This window comes from Portunus trituberculatus, chromosome 16, assembly GCF_017591435.1.
Source record: "Portunus trituberculatus isolate SZX2019 chromosome 16, ASM1759143v1, whole genome shotgun sequence".
Taxonomy (NCBI): domain Eukaryota; kingdom Metazoa; phylum Arthropoda; class Malacostraca; order Decapoda; family Portunidae; genus Portunus; species Portunus trituberculatus.
In genome coordinates, this window is record NC_059270.1 from 8,844,742 (window position 1) to 8,853,677 (window position 8,936).

An 8,936-nucleotide genomic window follows, 5' to 3' on the forward strand; every position below is an offset into this window, starting at 1 on the left:
TTTTTGTGCTATCCCTGCCTTCCATCTGTTGAACATGTCTCCAACCTCCTCTGTCATTTCTGCTGTCAACACCAAATCATCTGCGTAGAGTAATTCACAGGTCCTTCACCTCTTGTGTCCTTTGTTGCTTCCTCCATGACTGTTATAAAGAATAGTGGGCTTAGAGCAGATCCTTGATGGACCACCACTCTATTCTCAAACTAATGATATAACTCTTGAATTTGTTCTCTGGTACAGTGCCATAATAGATGTTATAAGTCTTTATGGTATATTTTGCTTTTTCAGTGCCCACTCTTATCACGTCTTGTCTCTAGATATACAAAAATATGGTATAACTTCTTCTAGCAGTATTTCTCTTGGAGTTGTCTTATGACAAAAATGGCTTCTGTTGTAGACCTTCCTGGGCCAAAACCAAACTGACATCTATGAATTTCAATTAACCTTTTCTATCTTCCAGTATGTTTTCATAAACCTACACACCATGTTCCAGTAGCCTCAATGTTCTGTATTTTTCACACTGTAGTGCATCACATTTTCCTTTATAGATAAGAACAATATGGCTCCTTTTCCAGTCTTCATGTACCTTACTGTTTTTTAATATCTTATTGAAGATTTTTGTAAGTTTTCTTACTCCCTCTTTTCCAGCACCTCTTAATTATTCACTTGTCATTCCTGTAGGACCTGGCGCTCAACCACTTTTAATTTCCTTCATTGTTACTGTAACCTCCTCCTCCTTAATCTTCTCTGGGCCTCCCATTTTTTTCTGTCTTTAATGGTATAATAGTTTTCTTCATTTAGCAAGTCTCCAAAGTATTTCCTCCAGCTTTCCACAACACTCTAATTTCTCCTTGCTCATCTTTTATAAACTTTGTCTTTACTACATCCTTCTTTTCTTTTTTTAATTTGTTTTGCAATCTTGAACATTTTTTTCTTCAAGTCCTCCATCTCCTTTTCTCTGCTCCATCTTTCTGAGGCCTCTCGCTTTGCTTTTACCATTTCTATTCTTGCCTATCTTTTCTTCTCTTGGTGCTCTTGTTTATCTCCCTCCTGCTGAGATTTTTGCCTCTTTCTGTATGCTGCTTTCCAGAGCTGGGTGTTGCAGCACAGAGTTGTGACTTTGTGACTTTACTGCAGCATGAATTTCAGTTGCAAAGTTGAAAATTGCAAACATTGTGAAAATGGATTAAGGAAAGTTAACACTGTTTTCTGTAACTTGCTGTGACTGAATAGGAACAAAGATAACTTTTTAAGAGATTGCTGCAGCCATTTTAAAGCCCAGTTTGGCTAAAAATGTAAAATTCAAGTCGGTAACAGCTACCTGTGCAGCTATGGAGATGTTATTTACCTTTGCCCAGAACATCCTTAGGGCTGAGATCCTCACTGGATGTGATCAACTTTGAGGAGCTTGTGTTCTTCAATGAGAAAATGGATCTCCAGAAGATGAGCCAGGAGGACATGGAGGAGGAGGATGACATGTGAATATTAGTTAGGGTGCATTTTAACTGAAATTTTTTAAATAATAAAATGTATTTTTCTGCCTTATGAAAGAATGTTTTTGTTATTGCGCATAAGTTTACTTTGTAATTTAATGGAGTCACACAAAGGAAAAAAAATCGTTGTCACAATGTCACAAAGTCAAAAGTCACACTGGGAGTGCCTAAAATAGAGTTGCGAAGTTGCATTTGCATCAGAACCGGCGTCAAAATTGCAAAGTCAAATTAAAATTGCATCCAGCTCTGCGGCTTTCTTATCCCTTATTGCTTTTCGGAGTACAACATTCCACTGCAATGTCGCCCTTTCCTTTCTTTTATTTCTTGATGTTACTCTACATATTACTTCATTTCCAGCTTCTATGATGTTATCCCTCAACTGACACATTCCTCTATTAATTTAATTAATTTTCTTTATACATTTTCTTGAAATTCTGTTTCTCTCTTTCAACTTTTGAACTTTAATTTTCTTTGCCTAATTTCTCATTGAATTTCTTTATAAGTTCTGCCAAATACCTTACATCCCCTCTCTCTCTGTATTGCACCTCTTGTCTATCCTCCTCCTCGCCAGCATCTCCACCACCTCTCTGCCCCTTCTCACCGTGCGCACATTTGCCAGTCTTCCCTCCACCACAGAGATTCTTACCACCCATGACTAACAGGTACTGGTGGCCATATCTAATCCTTAAGTCATCTTTTTGATTTGAAGCACATTCTTATTGGCTACATACTATTGGGGATGCCAACCCTCAAGACTTGGCTTAGTCTTGGTCATAAATTAACAAAACTTGCAAGACAGTAGGTGGTTTTACATCAGAGTTTTCCTTCTCTTTGCCTTTGGCTAAAGAAGCCATTCCTACTAGACAGCAGAAGCCCTTTCAGATACTACCACTCAGGGCCAGCATGGATCTGGGAGAAACGATGGCTAATTAGTGGCTCCACTCTCGCTCACAAAGCTAAAGGTACTCTACTAATGCTGCAGAGTACAAATGCAGAAATAATTCTGTAATATTCTAAACTAGATGAGATTGATTGCACATCTTCATGGATGATGTTAATAATGTCACTGATATTACTAATGCAGCCATGTTATGGTAAAAATATATTTTGGTAAACTGTATTTAAAATTATACCCATTTTTCTTTCAGTTTTATACCATCCATATAATGTTGGCAACAATCCTATCTTTCTTTTCTTTTCTTCAGAATAACACTTAATTAAAAAAAAAAATACTACATCCATATGTGAGTTCTGCCTGAAAAATGTCCATGAACTTTCAAAATGCAGCAACAATGCATTTTTCTAAGTTTCCTTCTACTTTTAGTTCTAATTTTTTTTCCCATGTTGCTGTCACTAAAAAGTCTACATCAGCCTAAAAGCTTGCCATAAAGAATTTTCAGTAAGTATGAAATATCTGCTGGGTTTGGCATTTATCTTTGACGATTAAATTAAACTAGCTTTACAGGATTTTGTCATTGTCTTTCCTCAAAGTCTGAAGTGTGGCAGTGTTATTAAAAATTTGCAGATGGGGTCCCTCCTGTTCTCAAAAACTGTGCTTCTGTGCTTGCACCTTGCTTGGCCAAATTCTCTCAACTATGTCTATAGACTTCTATCTTTCCTTCTCGCTGGAAATTTGTCTACATTCAGCCTGTTCCTAAAAAGGATGACTGTTCTAATCCCTCAAACTACTGTCCTAAAGCTTTAATCTCTTGCTTGTCTTAAGTTTTTGAATCTATCCTCAATAGGAAGATTCTTAAACATCTCTCACTTCACAATCTTGTATCTGATTGCCAGTATTGCTTCTATCAAGGTCACTCTACTGGTGATCTTCTGGTGTTCCTTAATGAGTGTTAGTCATCCTCATGTAGAGATTTCGCTGAAACTTTTGCAGTCATCCTCATGTAGAGATTTCGCTGAAACTTTTGCTGTCGTGTTAGACATATCAGAAGCTTTTAATAGAGTCTGACACAAAGCTTTAATTTCAAAACTGCCCTCCTATGGTTTCTATCCTTCTCTCTGCAACTTGCAATCTTAAGTTTCCTTTCCAACCATTCTATTGCAACTATGGTAGATGGCCACTGTTCTAAATCTAACAGTGGTGTTCCTTAGGGTTCTGTCCTGTCACCCACTCTCTTTCTATTATTCATTAATGATCTTGTTAACCAAACTTCTTGCCCTATCCACTCCTATGCTGATGATACCACCCTACCTTTCCATATCCTTTCAGAGAACGGCCAACCCTTCAGGAAATTAACAGATCGGCAGAGACGCCACAGAATGCCTGACTTCTGATCTTTTTAAGATTTCTGATTGGGGCAGAGAAAACTTAATAGTGTTCAATGCCTCAAAAACTCAATTTCTCCATCCATCAACTCAACACAACCTTTCAGATTACTATCCCCTTTTCTTCAATGATGCTCAACTGTCTCCCTCTTGTGCACTGAATATCCTCAGTCTGTCCTTTACTCGAACTTAATTGGTAACTTTACATCTCATCTCTTGCTAAAACAACTTCTATGAAGTTAGGCATTCTGAGGCATCTATGTCAGTTTTTCTTGCCCCTCCAACTGCTAACTCTGTTCAAGGGCTGTATCCATCTTTGTATAGAGTAGTACCTGCTGCATGTTTGGGGGGGGCGGGTTCCACTAAGAGTTTTATTAGATAGGGTGGAATCAAAAGTTTTATCTCATTACTACCCTCCTTTGATTGACTGTCTTCAGCCTCTTTCTCACCGCCGAAATACTGCATCTCTTTCTATCTTTTATCGCTATTTTCTTGCTAACTGCTCTACTGATCTTGCTAACTGCATGCCTTCCCTCCTCCTGCAGCCTCACTGCACAAGGCTCTTTTCCACCTCTCATCCCTATTATGTCCAACTCTCTGATGCAAGAGTTAACCAGTATTCTCAATCATTCATACCTTTCTCTGGTAAACTCTGGAACTCCCTGACTGCTTCTGTATTTCCATCTTCCTACAACTTGACTTTTTTGAAGAGGGAGGTTTCAAGACATTTATCCTTGTCTTTTGGCTAATTCTTTACCAATCTTTTAGGGAACTTTGCAGTTCAAGTGAGCTTTTTTTTTTTTTTTTTCTTCTTCTTTTGTTGCCTTTGTCTATTTTCCTTGCATAAAAAAAAAAAAAATGGACATAGGTAACTTCACATCTCTTGCTAAATTAGCTTCTATGAAGTTTGGTGTCCTGAGGCATCTACATCAGTTTTTCTCGTCCCTCCAACTGCTAACTCTGTTCATGGGTCTTATCCATCCTTGAATAGAATACTCTCTGCATAGGGGGGGTTTCACTAACAGCTTTATTAGAGAGGGTGGAATCAAAAGCTATTCTTCTCATCAACTCCCCTCCTCTCAATAACAGCTTTATTAGATAGGATGGAATCAAAAGCTATTCTTCTCATCAACTCCCCTCCTCTCAATGACTGTCTTCAGCCTCTTTCTCACCACTGAAATGTTGCATCTCTTTCTTTTATTGTTATTTTCATGCTAACTGCATACCTCCCCTCCTCCTGCAGCCTCACTGCACAAAGCTTTCTTCTTCCTCTCATCCCTATTCTGTCCAACTCTGTAATACAAGAGTTGATCAGTAATCTCAATCATCATTCATATCTTTCTCTGGTAAACTATGAAACTCCCTACCTGCTTCTGTATTTCCACCTTCCTACAACTTTACTTCTTTTAAGAGGGAGTCAAGACATTTGTTCCTGTCTTTTGGTTAATTCTTTTCCAGTCTTTTAGGGAACTTGCAGTTCAAGTGGGCCTTTTTTGTTTGTTTTTGTTTTAATCTTTTGTTGCTCATAGCTAGTTTCCCACTTGCATAAAAAAAAAAAAAAAAAATGTAGGTATACTAATTTCCCAAATAAATTTTGGAACTACAGTAAGTCCTCATTATATGGTACATATGTGTTCCTGAAAACCTTACCGCAAATTGAAATTACTGTATACCAAACCCATTATAACATGTAATAATAGGGGATGTGTTTCAGCACGTTGAAAGTCACCCCTGCATGATAATACATGAAAATAGTCATATAAAATAATGTTAAGTACTGCACAAAAGAAGTATACAGATGATGTTTTTATTTACCTTTCACTCACCACGTATTTTATCAGATGATGATTCCGAGGCTAAGGGACAGTAGGGATTTCAGCCTTTACTCATCTTCCGCTTAGTGGGCAGATGAGGCTCTGCTCTGTAGATCCATTACATTCTCCCCAGCTTTTTTATATAGCCTCACAATTCTTAACACCATCCAGACTGTCGGCTGGGCTAGGCCCAAGTTTCGACTTAAGGTAGATGTACCTTCTCCCTGCTCTTTCCTCTTCAAAATATCTAATTTTACCTCCAATGTCAGACTACTCCTCTTTCGCTTTGCCTTTTCAACTCCAGCAGTGTCTGCAGAATGTTTTGGGGGCCATTATGGGTGCGTCACTGTGCGTCGTGATAATAATATCAACAAAAAACATGCCGTAAGGATTTCACTTGTGTTCAGTGGGAAACGTGGGAAGAGACTGATTGATGTGGTGGCGTGGTGGTGCTACAGTACGGTGTAAACGAAACACGGGCGGATACCGTATCTGTTAATTTTTCTTACCGTAAATAGAATTGAGGGTAGTAATTACCAAACACCGTAACTGAATTTACTGGATAACAAAGGAGGACCTAAAGTACTTTAGAAGGATTTTACAATCCTCTGAAGTCAATGAGTACACTTTGGATGGTAATGTCCAGTACACAATGTATCAGAATGCATTGGTACTGTACTACATAAAACCTCTGCCAATAAGTACACCAAACTCATACAGGGATGCACTATTATATACATCATTATTTCCTGAAAAAAATAAATAATAAATAAAGTTTTACCTGTAAGCAATAACTAGCATCTAGGCCCTAAAAAATATCAACTGTAGTACCATAATATATTCACAATGACTGAACCACTGCATACTGGTTCATAGCTTACATCCAACGGTTCATATGTATTTTATTGGCATAGTTATTTACTGGTTTAATTTGGTCACCAAATATAAGAAAAATTCATGGGCCTTTGGCTCACTACAATAGGTAGAAAAGGAAAAAAAATGGTCTTGTCTGAGAGTAAATCAACTCACCTCATTGTGGTTCATGTTCAGGTCTCAAAGTAGATTAGATTAGACTTGCTTCCAGCAATATGATCATGCAAATTGTTAAAATTAATAGAATTATAAATTCAAAAGGAAACTTTCTCAAGGAAAGAGACAAGTATTATGAACATTTCATTATTTATATGTGATACATGTCTTACAGCAATAGCTGAGATAATCTGTAATCTAAAAAAAAAAAAAAAAAAAATACAAAAACCAAGATAAATATATTACACTCCTGTTATGCTACATCCCACTCTTGATACCCTGAAACAGATATTTAACTTCAAGATACTGTACATCAATTACATGGAGTTCATCTTGGAATACTACATTCACGACCGTGTCCTTGATTACTTTTCCACTTTCAGTTTTTTCTGTTCAGTTTACCTTCAGACACGTCGTTATTCTGGATAAAATAAGTAGAGTTGTACAAAAGAAAGAGGGTATTATTTGTCACTCAAATTACCATGTCATATGGTTGGCTAGCAAGCTTAGTCATTAAAAAGGCCCTCTCCCTTACTTTCTTCTGAGGCATCTCTCATAAAGATACAAAAAAAAATGCAGCATAAAAGCAAATTTGCAAAACAGCTTAACTGTTGTTGAAAAATATAAATGATGCATAGCTTACTGACAAGAAAAATGTGAGTACCTAAACCACCTTAATTGTATAATACTATAGAGGATGGCTCCAACAAAACTATTTAATAACTGATAATGCCCAATATGATGTGGTTACTGGCAGTTTTGGAATCCACAAAATGCCAAATTCATAATTTTTATATCTATAAAACTACAAGTATATTGGCAATTTGCTAGCTTTTAACCCATGGTTTTCACTTTTATTTTTATTGTACTATGTAGATTCATACACTGTTTCTTATGAACCACCTGCTTTTGGGTGGCAGCATTGTTCTATGAAAAACAGTCTTTAATTCCAGTAAGGTGATTTGTATCTTGCCATGTTGTTATGTATTAAGCCTCAAACATTCCAACACTATCTCTATTTCTCTTTAAAAGGGTTCATATTTACTTATATGTCAGGTCTTGTTTAAGTAATGACAGTTTTTCATACTGTATGATTCTTGATTGACACGCAGAAGCTCTTATCATTTGTACTTTTTCACTATTTATACCTAATATAGCCTGTATTTTTCCCTAAGTGCAAACCATCTCTTCCTAACACTCACTTTGTCTTTAAGAACAATTCTATTTCTTAGTTCCTCATTTGCAGTCATGATCTTGCCAAGCTGATAATTTCAAAGATGCATCATCCATTCAAGACTTGTTGCTATCAGGATTGCAAATAAGGAAACATCTTGTGGCATAAGTACAGAGGGTTGTCAAAATCATATACTCTGCATTATATATTTTTCAAGGCTCTAGCTTTTGGAAGAAGGCTAAGGTTGTGTCCACATGGTCGAACAGTCCACCAAACAGCACTTTAACCAGATAGCAATATGAAGAGGAATAATGGAGACTGCCCACGTTTGTAGTTTTGGAATCTCGGACAGTGCTCTCCCTCATGCAGATGGCCGCCTTAGTTATAAAAGGTTTTACCTTCTCCAGTAAATCATAAAAGATGTTTGGGTCCCTCTACATGTAGTTTCTAAAGTCAGATTCATAACCAAGCTGTAGTTTTTATAAAATGGTTGAATGGCTTCCTCTTTCACTTTATCTTTACAACCAGTCCTTGCACCATTCCCTTCTTACTACCTTGTCCTTACACAGTGCAGTAATCACCATGCTGCATTTTTGTTTTTCAGCAATTATGTTTCAGAGTGAAATCTTTTTCTTATTGTCCTTCATGTTTGTTATGTACAGCACTAGACATTGACAACAACCACCTGTCTCTATAGCCCACACTAACACTGACTTGTAGCCTGGTGTTTCTTGTAGATACCTGTTTGAAACATTGTCTGTCAGTCTACTTGCCAATCTTAGTAGAAACTAGTTTAAAGCTTCATCTGGTACTTATTTCACCTAGTGATATAGTAGCATTGGGTGTTTAATGGACAATTTTTGATCCTGTGAATGCATACCAACACAACTACCGTAATTATAGTCTATAAATGTAGACCGAGTGGTATCTAACAATTCAGTTAACCTCAAATTTAATTTGATTCTATCAAAGAAATGCATCGAATAGTAGAAAAGTTTGTTCTACTGCATCTAAATTTATACAGCTTAAGTTTAATTTTGCCTTTTTCTATTAAATCTTCAATATCCTATTTCCAACAATTACAACAAATCTGTATAAAATATCAAACTTCTGTTGAGAAGAGTTCTGCGACTTTTCATTTAATTT